We start from the raw sequence: 20,327 nt of genomic DNA, 5'->3' as shown, positions 1-20,327 counted from the left end.
AAGATCTTACTATGTGGAGCAAAGCCATCATGATCTTTAAGTATAAAAGGGTTTAAATGGTTCATGATGTGAGTCTCACACCAAGGACTGACAAAAATATTCTCTCAATATATTATATCTACACATTACCACTAATTAAATGATTATGTGTAGCTTGGAAGCACAAACTTAAGTTTTATAGCAAAATGACCAAAGCCATGGTATGCCTTAAAACCACAGAACACCTGCTAACTGAATGGAAGGAAACATTGATAGGACTGCAAATGACCAGAATGTCAATTTTTATCCACCTATCACGTTCTGAGCATACACATTTAAGCCAATGTGCAAATTGGAAAGACTACAGCAGATGGACATTAGGTCTCATCCAAAGTAAGCAAAGGCATAGGATGGATTCAGTACTCATTCTTCTCTTTCCTCTTTTTGCTTTGTAAGGCAATCTATAAGTATCAGTGCATTTGTGTGACTGTCAGAGATCAAGGATCAAATTCTCTTCTTTGTGGGAAGTTCTCCTACAAATTTTAATCACCAAGTTTCAGGAGCAGCAAGAATAGGATGCAATACATAGAATAGGAGCTACTGCTGGGTTATGGGAGGAGCATAAAAGTCAAAACAATTGGCCAAATACACAGTGAGCACTGGCTATGTCCCATACAATTTATTTCAAATCAAAACGAGGAAAGTTAAACCCACCATTTTTTTAAAATCCCTATAGTTAATAATTATAATATTTTAAAATATATTTTAATTTTTATTAATACTATTTTCCACTTTTATTTTATTTCCTGTGCTTTGTATTTAGTATCCAAAAACTCATTGTCTATACTGATGCCTTAAAATGGCCTGTGATTACTTCTAGGAGTTTCATGAGTCTTACGTTTAGGTCTTTGATTATTTTGAATTGATTTTTTTAAATCAATTCAAATTCAGGTAAGAAATAGGGTCAAGTTTCAGTCCTTGGTATGTGACCATCCAGTTTTCCCAGCACCATATATTCAAGAGGCTGTTCTTTCCTTCTTCTTCTTCTTTTTTTTTTTTTTTTTTTTTTTTAAGGGAAACATTCTTTGGCACTTTAATAACTCTTCTAATATTCATACAAACATTAACAAAACAGAATATTGATCCCACCTGCCCCCCTCTTTTGATGAAAAAGGACTCAAATGAAAGATGCAACTTCCAAATCAAAACTTCTAATGTCTCAAGCACAATGACAGCCAGTGCTACACAACACACTGAAGCCAGAGGGAGATAAAGCTGGTGCTCTGAAATGATCAGGCATTAAGGTTACTTCTGCAGAAATAGCTCATTTTCCTCCTCCAAATTTTTACTTTTGTACCTAGATGAAGTGGTTTCTTTTAGAAGACTGTCTGAGATTTGTGACATTGAAGCAGCCATAACGGTAAATGCAACCATACTGATGGTTATCAAGGTAAGAACACTTTTTTTGTTGTTGCTGTTGTTGTTGTTGTTGTTGTTGTTTTTTAAGGTGAACTGGTGGGAGTGGTAGTGGAGAATCACTACTGCCTTGTTTCCAATAATCAATAAGAAACTAGTTTAGAGATAGAGGCATCTTGGTGAGCAGCAGCCCCTCATCATACAACATGGTTGCCAAGGAAAGCTGGTCCTCCACACTGTCACAAGGCAGATCCCCTACTCTCACAAATTCTGGGTAGGAGCGAAGCAGGAGTTCCATGGCATCAGCTTGCTGGGGGTATATTTCCAAGCACTTTGCTTCCTCCAGATGATAAACACGAGAGTTTTCCACGGTGTAATAGAGAAATAAATGGCCTCCCTCACCCACCAGGCGAGCTATCCCATCCTGAAGCATGTGTACTTCTGTTTCTGTTGTCAACTGGGCTCCCACGTTTACAGGTTCTCCAGTCTCCCAGCAACTGGGAGCCCGTAAACACTTAATGCCTTCTCCAGTCAGCACAAGGGGTAGAGAATCATGGATGAAGTCTTTGGCTCCCTGGTCAGCCACAGCATCAACAAGAGCAAAGTGTCCCATATGGGCAACCAAGTCCCGCACCTTCTCCATGAAAGCGGTTCTTCTTGGATCCTTAGAATCCGAATGTTGGGCCCCCATGTAATCCATGAAGTCTGGAGGTAGACCTCTCCGAAATTATACATTTTCTTTCATTGCGGCCTGCACAGCCAGAGGCAGTATGGCCTCTAGGAGGTCACACCGGGTATTGCGCTGATACCTGGACACTGTGAGATGCAGAGAGTGGACTCCATCCTGGCATTCAGCTTGATGAGTGAAACCTCGAGGAAAGTAGAGTAAATCTCCGGGTTCTAGCAGGGTCTGCAGCACAGGTTCACCAAGGTCCTTCTGGCTGAAGTTGGGGCTAGGTGTCAGGACCAGTTCCTCATTTGGGACCCAGGGACGCCAGAGTTTCCTACCTTCCATTTGCAGCATGAATGCCTCGATGTCATTATAGTGCAGGACAAAGTCCTGAGAGTTGGGCAGCGTGAGATACACGTTGGAACCTGCCATGCTTCCAAACTGCTTCTAAAGAACAGTCAAAAACTGCCACACGGTGGTCGAGAAAGCCTGAGGGCAGAGGAGGCGCAAGGAGCAGCCTGCCTGGTACAGGGACCAGGCAGCGGCGAGGAAGGCTTGGCCAGGAGGGTTCGGGATCTCCCAAACCCATTGACCTAGAGCGCTGCATCAAGGTGCTGCCCGAACTGCACCTTCTGGTTTCGCAGTATGGAGTCCAGGTGTGCAGTTGAGAAAAGGCCCTGGTAGCAGGTGTGGTCCTGCAGCCGCACCAGCACCGCCTCCGGCTCCCAAAGACGCTGATAGAACAGTTCCAGCGGCATAGGCTGATGAGCCACTCAAAGAGGCGCGCCGCCCGCGGTCAGCTGCTAGGGATGCGGCTCAGCTCAGCCAAGATGAGCTACAGCGGTGAGTCCCAGGGCAACTCCCGACCCGTTATCCACCTGAGGCCCCAACAGCGTCGCAGGGGTCCTGGGTGGTGCGGCGGCCACCAAGTGCTGGGAAGCACACAGCCCAGTTGACGTGTCCACCGATCAGGTGAGTGCAGCAGTCACCTCTATCAGGCGCATGGGCGGCGCGGAAGCCGGCCCCAGGCGCGCGGGCGGGGTTTGCGCCTCCATCAAGTGGGCCGGTGGGGTCCGCAGGGAGCGCGCGGCGGCAGGCCCAAGGTGGCAATGTGGTTCTCTCCAGGACGCGTCTGGGCTGTTCGCTGCCGCCGCCCCACCTGGCAGCGTGTCCTCCAGATCCTGGGCGGTCGACTCCACCCTGGAGTCCCCAGAGTCCTGCACTGGATAACGGCCCGAGCCCTCAGCGCTGCCATGTGGGACACAACATTTCTCCTCAGTTGCCATTGGATTTCCCTGGGCCTCAAGGGCAGGGCCAAGACTGATCCACTGTGGGGCTTGGACTGGCGCCTTCGCCGCAACCTCCCACCCACACCTCAACAGTCCAGCGCTAGACTGGAGTCCATCTGTGGCTGCATGGCTCTCCAGGCCGCTGGAGTTAGAGAAAAGACTGTTCTTTCTTTAATGTACGTTTTTTGGCACGTTTAAGTTTCAGTTGAAAGTGCATGGATTTATTTCTGTAACCTTTATTCTGTTCTGTCAAGTTATGTATCTGTTTTTATGCCAGTGCCATTCTGTTTGGGGTATTATAGCTCTGTATGGTGTCTTCTAATCAAGTATTATGATGCCTCCAGTTTTGTTCTTTTTGTGCAAGATTCTTTTGGCTAGTCAGGGTCTTCTGTGTTTCCATAAGAATTTTAGGATATTTTTAATTAGTTCTGTGAATAACCTCATCTGATATTTCATGAATCTGTAAATCATTTGGAGTTGTATGAACATTTTAACACTATTAATTATTCTAATTAATGAACATGGAATGTCTTTTCATTTTTTATGTCTTCAAATTCTTCAATCAGTTTTTATCATTTTATTTTAGAATTCTTTAACTTGTTTGAGTAAATTTATTCCTAGGTATTTTTTTCATAGTTATGAATAGGATTGCTTTCCCAATTATTTTCCTTGGCAATTTGTTACTGAAGTATAAAAACATTTATGATTTTTCAAGGTACTACTGATTTTTGTATGATTTTATATCCTCAACTTTACAAAATGTATCAGTTCTAATAGATTTTGGGGGCTGTCATTAGGTATTTCTATATAGAGACTGATATCATCTGCAAACCAAGATAATTTGACTTCCTCCCTTTCTATTTTTATGCCTTGTATTTCTTTCTCTTACCTATTTGTTCTGGTGAAATCTTCTAGCACTATGTTAGGTAAGAGTGGTAAAAATGCACATCCTTGTATTAGTTCTTGCAGGGAAAGCTTTGTGCTTTTTCCCATTTAGTATATGATGTTGGCTGTAGGTTTTTCACACACAGCCTTTATTAAGTTGAGGTACAATCCACCTAAACCTAATTTGTTCAGTACTTTTATCATAAGTGAGTGTTGAATTTTATTGAATGCTTTCTTGGTATTGAGATGATCATGTGCTTTTTATCCTTCATTCTGTTGATGTGACATATTACATTTACTGATATATGTATGTTGAACCATCCTTGCATCCCTAAGATAAATCCACCTGGATCATGGTCAATCATCTTTTTGATGTGCCTTTGTATTTGATTTGCTGGGATTTCAATGAGAATGCTTTCATGTATTTTCAACAAGGATATTGGTCAATGATTTTCTTTTCCCATGTGTTTCCTTGCCTGGTATTGGTATCAGGATAATGCTGCACTTCTAGAATGAATTTGGGAGGATTTCCTCTATTTAAATTATTTGAAATAATTTCAAAAGAATCGGCATAATTTCTTCATTAAAAGTTAGATTAAATTCAGCAGTGAAGTCAATAAGTTACAGATTCAATCTAAGTATTTACCATTGTTCGGGTTTTTATGTCCTCATAATTTAATTTAGCAGGTCAGATGTGTCCAGAAATCTATCAATTTCTCATATATCTTTCAAATTTATTGGCAGATAATTTCTAAAAATATTCTGTACTAAGCATATAAATTTCAGTGGACTCTGTTGCAATATATCCTTTTTTATCTGTAATTTTAATTATTTGCCTTCTCTTATTTTCTTGATTAGTTAAAGATTTTTCAAATTGGTTTATCTTTTCAAAAAAAGCAACTCTTCTTTGAAGTGATCTTTTGTATTGATATTTTATTCTCTAATTTATTTCTGCTCAATCTTTGTTATTATTCTAATAGTTTTGGATTTGGTTTGTCCTTACTGGTTCTTGCTTAAAGGTCTTCACATAAAGAACTGTAGTCTTGTTGGGAATTACTTTTCATCATTTAGTCATTTATCAATCAAATACATTTTCAGTGACTGCCATATGTCAGACACTGAGCAAGGTGCTAAAACTTAAGTACTTTAATTCTCATTGCATTGACTCTAAGTAAGAAAGAAAAAAAGACAGAGAAAGAGAGGAAGAGATAAAAACTAAGTGATCTTTTAGACAAAAAATTCTGGGCATATTTATGAACTTTTATTCTTCCTTCTGTGATTCATTCTATTTCTTTGGTATAGCCTCTTCTCCAGGATCTAGCTCTAGATTTCTCTCCAGCCTATTTCGCTTTGTGCTTTAGCCCTACTACTATCCCAATTAGTCTGAATATACTATGTATTTCCCCATTTCAGTGGAATATTTGCCATATCCTTCTCACCTTTCAAGACTTAGGTGGGCTTAACTGAATTTTTGAAGTACTTAAATAAAATCAGAATTATTCATTTATTATTTCTTCTCTGTGTTGTTTTATTCTACAATTAACTTTCATAAAAGCAGGAATTTGTCTGTTTTACTAAAGAATGAATCTTAAGGACCTATCACAGTGTTTAATGAATATGAAGTTGAATGAATACTGTGAAAAAATTAATAAGAAAAGAAAAAATAAGACAGAACAACAAAATTCAGTAGTTGTGGAAGGTCAAGAATGATTCTTTTTTATTACTGTGCCTGAGGGACAATGACAAGAACTCTAATATTGTGAGACTAAGGCAGTTGGTTCATGACCAAGAGGGGTTCTGATGATGAATGCAACAGAAGAGAGCAGAAGTACATCAGTAAATATGGGAGGTGCATGTATATATGAACTAAAAATTTCATAACATTACAAGCTGCAACAGAAGAAATTTGTCTGCAATTTGAAAAATAAGCGTCCTTAGAAGAGACTTTTGTTATGCACTAATATTTCAGTGCTCACCTGAAAAATAGAAAAGGCACCAACTATGCCAAGAGAAGCAATGAGCATTACAGGCACAGGGGACAATGATTGCAAAAAGTCCAAAGGCAGAACAGTGGCTGGTGTTCTCAAAACCACTTGAAGGATGCCTTGGTATCCAGGAACAGGGTGAGGAAGGAGGCCAGTGCAGGGAAGAGGTTGAGAAGTAAGGCTACAGGTGAGATCACCCGAAGCTTTGAAAGCTGTGGTATGATTTTGGAATTCAACAAGATGGAAAGTCACTGAAAAATTTTAAGCAGGGAGTGCACAATTTGATTTGCTTTATAAAGGTCATTTTAACTGCTGTGTAGAAAGTGCACACAAGGGGGAAACCCAGGTACAGGCTGCAGCAGAGTGATTGGAAATTGGAAAGAGGAACAATCGTTTTCCTCAATTTCTCTATGAGTACCATATAGTACCCTGAGGTCAGGGAAATTTTTCAATCTATGTTTTAGTATAAATATCTGCAGTGTTTATTTTGCTACAATGTATGTGAATATCTCTACTTTTAATTGTTTATCTTTAAGGCATGCCAGAAGCAATGGACTTTATTCTGTAACTTTCTGATATGCTGTTGGTTTTATACAGGAAATGAAAATAAACACCTGGGGTTGTTATCACAATGAGGTGAATACCCTTCTGGTATTAGCAAATCCAGTGCCTTCTTCTATGTCTTTTTCTGAGGCATACAGGGTTAGAACTGTCTTAAGGGATCCCACTTTCATTTCTCATGTCATCATAGAAAAATATAAGATCCAAGGAGGATTACACCATGACAGTCTTCTAAGCTATGGTATGAATTCTTGTGCAACTAGGTTTATATTCTTCTTTCTTGTGTGTTTTCTATGACTCATTTTTAGGAACAAGAGACTATTGATATTGACACAAATACTGTGTGCTAAATAGTCTTCCATGCATACTCAAGACCCACAAACACAGACTTCACCCACCACTCCAAGAGATAAGAAGCATTTATACAAATATTCACATGCACATTTCCTTGCCTAGCATATAGGGAGTTTTATTAACAATTACATTGTCCCAAATGCAGCTTCTTATCTACAAATAACAAATGGTATGGTATTGTGTTATTTTCCCCATGGACTTTATAGATAGAAAAGAAAGGAATAAAATGCAACAGACTACCAAAATTTCATGGGTGGTTTCCATTCTGCTTCTAATCATGTCACACTGATGTCTTGACTCCTTATTTTAATTTCAGCAAAGGTTAGAGGAAAGAGTAAAACATAAAATAAATGAAGTCTGTTTTGTTGGTGATGCTTTTATTTCAAAAAGACAGTTTGTCAATTTGAGGTGGATATCTAAGAAATACTCATTCACAGAGTTGGAAAATGTGCTCTGCAATTTAAAAATACATAGAGGTCTCATTCTACTTGGTTCAAGTTATTATTTGAGTAACTTGTTTTATCACACATGAGAGGACAGTGATACATTGCACCCAATAAGTCTGGAAAACTACTGTGAAATTGCTTGTTTAATTTAGATTATTAGGAATCAAAAGTTACAAGAATTTGCCAGGTGTGGTGGCACATACCTGTAATCCCAGTGGCTCTGGAGGCTGAGGCAGGAGGATTACGAGTTCAAAGTCAATCTCAGCAAAAGTGAGGCACTAAGTAATTTCATGAAACCCTGTCTCTAAATAAAATGCAATATAGGGCTGGGATGTGGCTCAGTGGTTGAGGGCTCTGAGTTCAATCCCTGGTACCCCCACCCCCAAAAGAGTTGCAAGTGGTTTAACATAGGTTCCAAATGTGAAATAGATGAGCTAAGTCAAAGGTCTGGGACCAGTGACAACCCAATTTGATGATTGCATACAGGTTCCTTTCACCATTTATCAGGAATCAAATCTGTTCATTGCAGAAGAAGCTTGACACTGTGAATTCATTTTGAGAGAAGCCAAGGAGGCACAGGCCCACTGTAAGTGACCAGTGGCTCCAAGCTTTCCTGAAAATGAGGTTTGATGAGGGAAGAGGAGAGAACACAAGGATCATGAGAACTTGTAATGAGAAACTGAGTTCTAGAAAAGGAAGAAGGATACAAGAAAGCAGTCAAGGACACCATCACCAACGTGATTAGTCTCTGATTCTGTTGGAGACCTGGTCTCAAAATAAATACACAAATAAATAAGTAAGGGATGGGGATGTGGATCAGCAGCTAAGCACCCCTGGGTTCCATTTCTGATAGCAAAAATAAATAGGAGAAACCCTCTGGAAATTAGAAAAAAAAAAAGATCAAAAAGCAGAAGCACCCTACGTTGCCTTTTCTCTCTATCTGGGTAAAATTCTGGCAGTAGCTACACCTCTGTGTGACTATCACTCCTTTCTGATAGATTGAGCCCACAATACCAGATTCCTTGGGCTCAGGTTATGTTTTCTTCAGATCTACCAGCAACAAGAGCTTTCATTAAACTTTCCGCGGTTGTTAGCAGGGGGTGGTTTTTGTTTTCCACCAATCAGAAGACTGGAACAGAGGTAGATACCACAAAACTGCTGAACAAATTTATAAACAATACAATAGATGAATAAATGAATGAATAAATTACCTCACCCTCACGAATTACAGAAGCCCCTTTGATAGATTAGCCAAGTCAAAATTATATTAACTTAATTTTTAACAACTTTCTGAGTGGCAGTTTAACTGGAGCCTTCAGGGACAATTCAAAGATAAACTATCAAGGGTGAGGACAGTGTGGAAAGAGGACTTCAGTGGACACACAAGGGGAATTGATGCTGAGGCTGAGTTTCCTCTCTCTTGACATTTCTGGGATACCCATGTAACCATCAGGTTTTATAATCCCAATGGGAACCAAAGGAATCAGTCACAATCACAGTAAGAACTAAAATTTAGAGTCAAAGAGGATCAAACAAGGAGAGTTTAATGATGACCATGTCAACAGAAAGGTGAGAAGTCTTACCACCTTTAAATCTGTAGTTTGGCAAAAATTAGGAATCAGAAAAGAACCACCACCAAGATGAATCCAAATCAACTACTGGTAAAACCTTTGGCCAAGACAGGAAAACAAGTGAGGGAAATAAATATTTCCAGTTCTCATTGATCCTGTCTTACAATAAATTGCCAACAAAACCCTGATAGGTCCAGCCTAATAAATGCAAAAGGATAAGAGAGATATAATCCAAGCCTCTCCCCGACTCCTGCCCCTGGAATGTAGCAGGATAGAAACTGAATTGAAGTAGGGAGACATATGGAGGCTAGTCAGCATGACATGTTTAGAATCTTTTCCATGACAGATAGATGATAAACCTTGCTTAAGCACTCCCTAGTAAAAGCACAATTAACCAGAATTTTAACACAAATCTGTTGCTTTTGAAAACCAAGTTTGATACTAAGAAACATCCAGTGAGGAAAGTTTTGTGAATTCTGCATAATAGTTTAGATAACAGATGCATTAGATATTAATCAGATATTAATAAACTTTGCATGATTAGTTCTCAACATTAGATAGGCATTAGTCTGACTAACTGCAGTGCCCCTAGTGCCCCTCATGATACTCAAAGGCATCATTACTGGTTCAAAGGCTCAGAAGTCACCAGAAGTTCTCATTTTATTATTGCATGTGGTACCCCTAATATACTCCCTGATCATACAACCTCTTTTCCTTTCTTTCTTTTTTTTTTTTTTCAATCCTAGCATAAGCTTCTTTTTACCCTTTTCACGCCTTAAAGTCACTATGCTTAAGTTTTACCAGCCAATAGCCCTTGGCTTAAAATTTATTAGAATTTCCCCTAAGAGGAAATCTTTGATCACTGGAGTTTGATCCAGTGGTGAAAATGTGTGTTTTCTTGCCCTGTTCTAACATTTTATCTTAATTAGGGCAAGAAAGACTGTCTTGGGAAGTTGATTCTTCACCTGCATGCATAATATCTGTGCTTTCTTTCTGCATTGCTAGGATCTCTGAGAAGGCACTCAAAGACCCATTGGAAAGAACGTGTTTTTGAGGTAATTGCAAAGAAAAAATGAAGCACAACTCAATAAAAACTCATTTTGATTCTATTCCCTACTCTCTTTCTCTCTTTTAATATCTAGCAGTCCTAAATCTCTATTATTAATGAATTTTACTACTGGAAAATGATCCAATAAAATGGTCCCAAGCAGTGTGAAGATATCCTGGCCACCCTGATCTCACTTGCCTAGTTTCCCCATCTGCCTGTGGGAGGCTGCTTTCAGAATCACCTGTCCTCAAGTCACTACCTTGATATGTAAACAATGTTGAAGCAGTTCCATAAAGTTCCATATGAAATATGCACAGGATTAGCACAGGGTACTGTCAGGTTTTCTAAAATGATAACTGGTAAGATTAAGTTTGGGGAAAAAAACAAAGTGAAGCTATGTTTGAAGTCATGATTGAGGTACAAGAACAGAGAAGAAGATGAGATAAGAACACCAAGAGTGGAAATTTGCCACCAACGTTTGAGAGAATTTAATATGGAACAACTTTATCCCAAAAGGGGAATTGTGCTGACATTTCTAAAGTTGGTATTTTTGTGATTAAGGAAAGGTGGAAGAGGGTGGCATTTCTAATGCTTGGAATTCACATCACAAAGGATAAAAATCCACTTCTTTGGTTTCTGTGTAAAAATAAAGGTTTGGATTGCTGATCTTTTAAATCTGACCCTTCCTAAGAGTTCAGAGTTGAGCCATGTCCATCACTACCTCTCAGAGTCACCCCTCAATAACCCCAAGTTCAAAGTCCTAGGCAACTTTTCAGACAACCTGACTTCCTATCCTATTTTTCATTTGATCATGATTGTTAAATTGTTTACCTAATTTCCTGATCAAATTAAGATAGTTCCAATTGAAGAGAACTACAGTGATGTTAATTTACCAGGAGACAAAGCCACAGTCTTTTCTAAAATCTGGTATATTGCAACCATGGAGATGTAGGAAGAGGTTTTAGAAACTGTTGAAGTAAAAGGTTAAAAGCTCTGCCTTCCTTCCAGAGAAAGACTAAGATTTTAGAAGGAACAAATGTTTTAATAAATTCTGTCTCCCCACCCAGAAATACACAGAGATCCCCCTTCCTCATACATACTCAAACACAGAGCTAAATACATCATCAAGTCAATAAGCATTTTTATTGTAAGAGCAGAATACTGATCAGGAACTACTAACACAAAGGAAAGACTCAGTCCTGGAATTTTAAATGCCAAGATCTATAATTATAGCTAAAAGGAGGTGGAGAAAAACTGGTTAAGTGGATTGCATATTTCAAGTTCATAGATGATACTAAAATAGCACAGGATTTGCATTTTTATAGTGTAAATGAAGCATTTATTCTTATTTACAGATTGATTTTAATGTTCTTGGCCAGATCTCTAAAACTTAAGGTCTTAAACTATGTAGTTTTTTATAATTTAAATTAACTTTACTTTTTAACTAATACATAAAAACATAAAAAATGTGCATATTAATGGGGATCCATGTGATGTTCCAATACATGTATACATTGTACAATAGATCTCTGCAATTAGATGGAAACCAATTTAGAGGAACTCCAAACCAACTAGTGAAGTTTTATGCTACTCTAAATCCCCAGGTGGAAGTCATTTAGAGAGACAGGGTACCTAGAACTTAACCAATAAAAATATCTCACCACATTGAGTCATGTCCCCAATGGTCTATGTTCCAGGTAGACAAAGGTTAAGGTGGTAAAGGCAGTAAGCGACTTACTAAAAGTTCCCCTTCCTTATTCCTACCACATTTACAAACAGATGTCACCCCTGCACACACATGCACACTCAAAGAGAAAAAAAAAAACAAAAAACAAAAAACAACTAAATATGCTTTTGCTTCAGTGAGAATTTTCATTTTCAGAGGGGACTGTAGACCAAGAACTGTTTGCCCTAAGGAATGGTTCAATTCTGGAGTTTTAAGTTGGGTAAAACTTGAAGAATCCTTTGTAAATACGTCTTAGTTTGAAAAATAGAGTTTCTACCTTGTCTTAAGTAATTCCTCTAATGTTTGATGTTTATCTGAAGAAAACAAACTTGTATTCCAATTTTTCTATATTTTTACACATCTATTTTGTTTTGTTCAGAGAGAGACTTAAATATTACTTAATACTGGATCCTAAACTTGATGGTGTTTGGTTTTCAAAAGATACATTTTTCTTTCAAGATTCTTTTCTTTAAAGGCAAATGAGAGGCACTGCTCTCTTAGAAGCCAGAGTTAGGTAAGTGGAGAAATCACAATAATTATTTCTAATTGCCACTGAAACCTTGTTTCTTTAGAAAGTGGAAGCCAGTTTAGTTGACAGAAGTGTATATCTGCTAAATAGAAGAACTGCAATTAGTGGTTAGTTGAGAGGTGGGAAAGAGATTTTACTTAATAAAATCTGAGGGGAAAAGGACTTGGAAATTATTTAAATTAGGAAAGATGTATGAAACAGTTCAGGGACCACACTCTCCAAGGTCTTTCATAATAACCAAGAGAATTTCTCTTCCAAAATGTATTTCCAAAATAAGTGAGTTTTGTTTTTGTATTATGAAATATATATATACACTTATTAATCAGCTACAGAAAAGCTGGAGTTCTGTAATTAGGCAACTTCAGGTGTGAGCCAGGCTATGTCATTTATAAGTTATATGATTTTGTATGTGTTGTTATACCTTCAAAAACCTGTTTTCTTTAAAACTGGTCATCACAAAATATTTTCAATAGTTGTTATAAAATTTAAATGAGATTATCTTGAAAATAATTATATTATTTATTCCATTCATATTTAGGTCTAGGTTCCTATTAACTGGGATACAAAGCAACTTATTTAAATCATAATCTGCAAAACAGATATAAAATAATCAGTTTTCAGGTACAAAATGAGAATCAACTAAGTATAAATAAATATTTATACATATATATTTATTATAAATTTATATATTAAATATATAAATATATTTACATATAGATTGTGTATTTATATTTATGAATAGGAATATAAAGATATTTATATATGCATATCTGGAATATAGTAATTGTTTAAGAGCCAGCTGTTCATCATTTTCCTCCTCACTTCCCGATCTCCTCCTTTACTACTTCCTACTTTCCTTCACTATTGAGGAATAGTTAAAAAGTTGGGAAAAATAAAACTTGAATCTGTGAATCCATTTAATATTTTTCTCCTATTTCCCACAAGATGTGCTGTCTTGGCTACAGAGCCTGACAAATTTGGGATAAATAAGTTACCAACTTCAAATCTGAAAATGTCAGAGGATAAAGATGGGTGATTTTACATGTCAGACCATAGCTCATTTATTTCCAATAAGAAATCTAATAAAAGAGTAAATCACTGGACTTTACTTTTCTCTTCTACTTTTAACTTTCAATGTAAAGTGTCACTTTGACCCATTAAAGACAAAAAGCTATTTAAGAAGATAAATTTAATCAACTGCAAAGCTTGTCTTGCGTGCGTGTAGCATCTGAAGGAACCTGGTCCCATTAGTCAGGAAGCTCAATGTGCATCAGAGAACAACCTGACCCTGTGGCTGGGAAAGAGCAGAGCCTTTTCTGGAGCCTCAGAAAAAAATACCAGTCAGATAATGAGCAATGCCTCCTATGCTTTCAGGGCCAGTTCCTGTATAATGAAAGTGCTTTGGAATTGAAGCAGAACTGTTGAAATACCCCTGTTTTTCATGTGCAACCTGATGCTAGAATCTTCTGTGGAACTTCTCCTTCCTACATCAGTGTTTCCCTCCTACCTGTATGTTCTGGAGCATGCCTGGAAATATCTTACCAGTGTGTACCCAGTGAGAAAGCACAAGTTTCTCTCTCTCTGTCTCTTTTTTTCTCTCATCTCTTAAAGACAGTCTAAACACAGTGCTAGGCACATAGTTACTATTTAAAAAGTCTTATGTTGTTAATTATTTATATACTTAACATCCAAATTCCTACAGCACTAAAGAATTATTTTCTTTTTTAAATGACATAAAATATTATACATATTCAAGGGTATAGTGTGATCATTTAACACATGTGCACAATGTGCAATATTCAAAATAGAATAATCAGCATTTCCATCTCAAATTACTTGAGGACTTTTTAAGTCACATAGAACAATAATTTTTCAAGTAGAACATAAAAATCTACAAATTGACATGATTTTAAAAGAAAAAAAGTAATGTATTAATTAACCTTTGCAGGGTAAAACTACGTATCAAATATACTCAAAACCTCGGGGTCTTAAAATAATAAAGGTTTCTTGTCCTGTTCAGAGGTCTTTGACTGTGACTCCACCCAGCTTGGCTATGGGTGTCAGACTTGCTTCAGATCTGCTCTACGGGTTTCCTTGTTTTCCATGGGTCAGCAGCTGCCTGGGCCACCTTATTTTCCTCATGGATTATAGAAGCCTAAGAAGGTATAGCAAAACTTGTACATAAATAGAATATCCTTGAACCACATTAGCAAAACATGTTTCTCTAAGAGATTCACATGACTAAGATAGAAATCAGTAGGATAGGGAAATGAAAGCTATCAACATTGGGAGAAACTTCAAAATCATATAACAAAGTGTGCAGGTGTTAAATTTTATAAAAGGAGGTGAATAAAGAATTGGGAACAAACAGAACATCCTTGATATGGTGGAATTAGTAGATCCCCTGCTGATATCCTCCACAGCAAAAACTAAATGTATTAATTAATTAATTAATTAATTTAGTCATCCAAGGACAAAAGTGTGTTTGTGGGAGATGAGACATACCTACCTATGTCAAAGCTGTAAAAGAATTTGTGCCTGTTTCAGCTTCTGTTGGCCAACACCATGGCCAATACTGTTTACACAGAGTGTCACCCAGAAGCAGCTCTACAGGGACCTCTGTGCCCCTGTTAATTGCCTAATTGTTTGCAGACCCTGAAGCTAACCTGATCCCAGCTCCACATCTACTAATCAAGTTCCTTAAGATAGTAAAATCTACCTAGAAACCAGATGAGATAAAATCCTGCAGAACATTATCCATTTCAACCTCTGGTAATAGTCTACCTATTGGGGACCCAATTTCACTTTACTCTGATTCAGGGGCAAAGAATCAACCTAGATTTCCAAAATAAGAAGATCTTCACATACAAGAACCACTCTGTAAAGACTGGGAAAAAAAGTGTGTTCTTTCAAATATACAGACACTAAAACAAAACTACATGAATAAGGAAAACTTAGGCAAATATAAGAACACTAAAATAATTAATTAATTAATTAATTAATTAAAATCAAAACAAAAGGAATAAGGCTCCAGTTATACATCTCCAAGAAATGGAAACCTACAAACTGCCTAAAAGTAGAATGCAAAATGATCATTTCAAAGAAGTTCAGTGAATGCAAGCTAATCAACAGAACTAGGAAAAAACAGATGTCTAGAATTTCCTTCAATAAAATGAGAGTACACACATAAAACAAACAAAAAATGGAAAACAAAGGATGAACAAAATTAAAACTTAAAAATGGAATAGAAAAAATAATAAAGTACCAAACAGGAATCCTAGAATGGAAGAATACAACAATAGAACTGAAAACTTAGAGAGCTTCAACAACACAGTAAATTATGTGGAGAAAGAAAAATAATAATAAAGAGTAATAAATAAAAGGGATCTTAAGGACACTATGAAATATATTAGTACAGTAATTATGGAAGACCTAAAAGCACATGACATGACAAAATGATTAGAAAAATAATTTAAGGAAATATTGACTAAAAACTTCCCACATCTTGGAAGGGATATAGTCATCCAGATTTGTAGTATTTGGAAGACACCAAACATGATCAGCTCAAAGAAGAAAAGGCTGAGGCATATTATAATCAAATTGTCTGATGTCAAAGACAAAGAATCTTAAAATCAGCAAGAAAGAACCAGTACATCTAAACGTACTTACATAAGGGTATTTGTTGACATGTAATAAAAGCCTTGCAAGCCAGGAGAAAGTAAGATTGTATATTCAAGTACAAAAAGGAAAAAAAAAATCATACTAACCAAAAATATTACTCCCAGTAAAATTGTTTTATATATGAATAGATGTGGGGAAAAGGAGCACTCATACATTGTTAGTGAGTATGCAAATTAGTATAATCATGTTGGAGAGCAATGGAGATTCCTCAAAAGACTAGAAATGGAAACACCACAAGACCCAGCTATCCCAATCCTTAGAATTTATCCTAAAGAACTAGGGATATGGCCACGGCAATGTTTATAGCAGCACAATTCACAATAATTAAGTTGTGGAACCAGCCCAGAAGACTGCCAACAGACAAATCGATAAGAAAATGTGGTATATATACACAATGGAGTTTTAATCAGTCATAGAATAATGAAATTATGGCACTTGCTAGTAAATGGATGGAACTGAACACCATTATGCTAAGTTAAAAAAAGCTAGCCTCAGAAAGTCAAGGGTCTCTCAATGCAGAAGCTAGACTAAAATAAGGGAACAAAATCAGGGCTGCGGTGGGGAGAATCCCATGAAAATAAAAGGTAGATTAGTAGAGTAGAGGGGAAAAAGGGAGGGAGGAGGGACAGAATAGGGCAGAAATGGTGGTGGAATAAATTTGACAAAATTTTGCTATGTACATGTAGGAATATACCACAGTGAATTTCAGCTTTATATATTTCTATAAAACACCAATTATTTATGTGTACATAGCTTTTATGTATATATCTTTTATTTATCTTGGATAAACACCCAGGTGTGGAATAGCTAGGCATATGATAGGCACATATTTAACATTTTTAAAAAACATTTTGATTTTTAAAACTTGGGATTAAATCCAGGGGCACTTAACTACTGAGCCACATCCCTGGCCCTTTTTAAAATTTTTAAATTTTGGGACAGTGTCTTGCTAAATTGCTTAGACCTCACTAAGTTGCTAGGGCAGGGTTTGAACTAGAGATCCTTCTGCCTCAGCCTCTTGAGCTGCTGGGATTACAGGTGTGTGCCACCAAGTCCAGCCACATTTAACTTTTAAAGAAATTGCCAAATGTTTTCTTAAGTGGTTGTACCATCTTTCATTGCCAGAAACAGGGTATAAAAGTTCCAGTTCTTCCACACCTTGCCAATACTTGGTACAGGTTTTTTTTTTTTCTTCTTTTTCTTTCTTTCTTTTTTTTCTTTTTCTTTGAGATGTGGTCTTGCTATGTAGCCCAGACCATCCTCCAACTCTTGGGCTCAAGTGATCCTCCTGCCTCAGTCTCCTGAGCAGGAATAACAGTACAACAGGCAAATGCCACTGCACCCAGTGATACAGTATTTTTATTCCAAATGGGCATAAAATGATATCTAATTGTGGTTTTTATTTGAATTTTTGTAATGACTAATAATGTTGACTTCACATGTTTGATGTTTGTATATCTATCTCTTCTTTGGTGAAGCATATATTCAATTTTTTTGCCCATTTAAAAAAAACTGGCATTTTCTTATTAATGAGTTTTGAGAGTTCTTTGTATATTTTGGAGACTGTGGAAAAGCTTTTAACTAAAAATTCAATTTCCTTAATAGATAAAGAACCATCCTGTACACATCTTCTTAAGGAATCTGTCCATTTCATTGAAGTGGTCAAATGTACTGCAGTAGTGTTGCTCATGCTGATGAGCAACTGATGCCACCTTTCTAACTTCTAAGAGTGGCAACTGGTACCTTCTATTTTTATTCTGATTAGTCTGGCTACATGTTTATCAATTTTATTAATGCTCTCAATGAACCACCTTTTTAATTTTTCTCTGTTGTTCTTTTTTAAAAAAAATTCTACTCTGATCTTTATTAATTCATTTCTTTTGTTTACTTCATCTTTAATTTGCTTTGCTTCTTCTGGTTTAACTTGCTTCACATCACATGAGCAGTGGTGAAGAAATCGGTGTTGGGTGACAAGCTCCTGTGTGTCAGTTGCCTGAAGAGCCTGGAGACATGTCTTTCTGAAACTGCTGTTGGTGCTTCCAGTCACCACACTCATGACAGAATGTACAGCCACTGAAAGTGAGGCCTGCAGTTTCTGATGAACCTTGGCAGCCTGGTGATGCTCCTCCAAGACATGGTCCACCGTGGCCTGGATGGCATCTCGTACTACACTGCAGCTCTCCATGAGGATGGCACTGAGATGAGCAAAGTGTGGGCTCCTCACATAATGCTGATAGTTCATAACAAGAGCAATTCCATTCCACAGGTTCAAAATGGGTTCATTCTCTGCCCCAAAGATCTCTGTGGAGAGGATTCCATTCACCTTTACACTGAAGTTAAATCTGATCTGGTGATTATGATAATGATTTTGTGTAAAAAATGCTTTATAACTGCACAATCTGTTGTCAAAGTTCTGGGCTTTTCATCAACCTCAAAAATCATTTGGAAGGATGTTGCCCCTGATGTGTCTGGAGAATAGCTCCTTTCACCTACAGTTGAAGTCAACTTTGCAGAGAATCCAGGCAGTATCGATTGTATTTCTTTTTGTAATTTCTTGAGGACCAAACCACCACAAATGCTTCTTGCAGAAGCAACTCACTGACAGCCGAGGCCATCCCCTCCATTCCGCAAAGGGAGCAATAGCAGCTCACAGCCGCAAGGTGCCTCCAGCGGCCTGTCTCCTGCTCCGCCAGAGCTTGGACCTCACCGGCACCGTAAAATACCAATTAAAAAAACAAACAAACAAACAAACTATAAATATATAAAAGTAAGACCAGTAGAGTAGAGAAAGTGAACAAAGAATGTAGGGAAAGGGAAAGTACTGGAGATAGAAGTGGAGCCTATTATACTACATGCATGTGTAAATATATCAAAATGAACCCCAAATTTATGTAATCATAATGTACTAATAAAAACATAAGAAAGAAGTGACTAGCAATAAGGACTTCCAAACTAACAAAAGTTGAGGGAGTTTTTCACTGTGAGAACACTATCTTTCAAGAAATGCAAGAGATTTCTCAGAGTCCAAATGAAAGGACACCAAATAACAACATGAAAATATGAGAGTCTAAAATTCTTTGACAAAGGTTAAAATATAGGTACATTCAGAACACTTTAATACTGTAATGCTAACTTATAAATATTTTCACTTCAGTATAAACATTATAAATAAAAATAGCTGTAACTACAATAATTTGACAATAGATACACACCTTCAAAAGATGTAAAATGTGACATAGAGAGCATAAAATTGAGGAAAAGTGTAAGTAAAAGTTTAGAGATTTTGTATGCAATAGAAGTTAAGTTGTCATCATACTGAAATAGAATGTTATCACTACAGTTATTTTATGTAAGTATCATGAAAACTGCACAAAAAAAACTTCTGTAGATACACAAAAGATAAAGGAAAAAATTTAAATGATACCACTACAAAAAAAGGGAGAAAGCAATAGAGGAAAAAAAAAAAAAAAGGAACAAAAGAACTATAATAAAGGCAAAATCAATTCACAATTAACAAGTCTATAGCTACTTATTGTATTTTATTTTAAGTGTAAATGGATTAAATTCTCCAGTCAAAAGGTACAAAGTGGTAGAATAGAAAAAATTAAAGCAGTAGCCAACAATACAATGCCTACAAGACACTCATTTTAAACTTAAGAACAGAAAACAGCCTGAAAGTAAATGATGGAAAGGAATATTCCATAAAAATAGTAGAAGAAAGGGATCAGGGGTGACTATTCTTACATCAGAAAAAATAGATTTTCAAAATCTCTCAGGAGAGACAAAGATGATCATTAAATAATATTTTAATGATAGTCAATTCATCAAGAAAATATTGTAATTATAAAGATGCACACACCTGACTTTGGAGCATCTAAGTATATTTTAACAGAACTAAAGGGAGAAATAGACAAAAATACAATAGTGGGGTACTTCAAGACCCCATTTTCCACAACAGAAAAACCATCCAGATGATAAATCAATAAATAGTGGACTTAAATAACACCATAGACTAAATGTTCTTGACAGAAAAATATGGAACACTCCACCCCAAAGCAGTGGAATATGCATTCTTTTCAGGTCCACAAAGAACATTCTCTAGGTGAGATTCATGTTCGTCCACAGAACAAGTCTTAAATTTTCAAGAATAAATGGTATCTAGTATATTTTCTGTTGACAATAGAAGT

At 37.0% G+C, this 20,327-nt stretch overlaps 1 pseudogene across 1 annotated transcript; it reads right to left on the bottom strand.

The window, feature by feature from the left end:
- Window positions 1-1,549: 1,549 nt before the first annotated feature.
- Window positions 1,550-18,764, bottom strand: LOC306660226 (ribosomal oxygenase 1-like; annotated as a pseudogene). Its single transcript has 3 exons — window positions 18,647-18,764; window positions 18,069-18,441; window positions 1,550-3,523 (listed from the first exon to the last, which is right to left on the bottom strand). The product of its transcript is annotated as a ribosomal oxygenase 1-like (transcript).
- Between the last annotated feature and the right edge of the window lie 1,563 nt (window positions 18,765-20,327).

The sequence above is a fragment of the Sciurus vulgaris genome (genome assembly GCF_902686455.1).
Source record: "Sciurus vulgaris genome assembly, chromosome: 4".
Classification (NCBI taxonomy): domain Eukaryota; kingdom Metazoa; phylum Chordata; class Mammalia; order Rodentia; family Sciuridae; genus Sciurus; species Sciurus vulgaris.
This window is presented reverse-complemented; position numbering and strand designations above follow the sequence as displayed.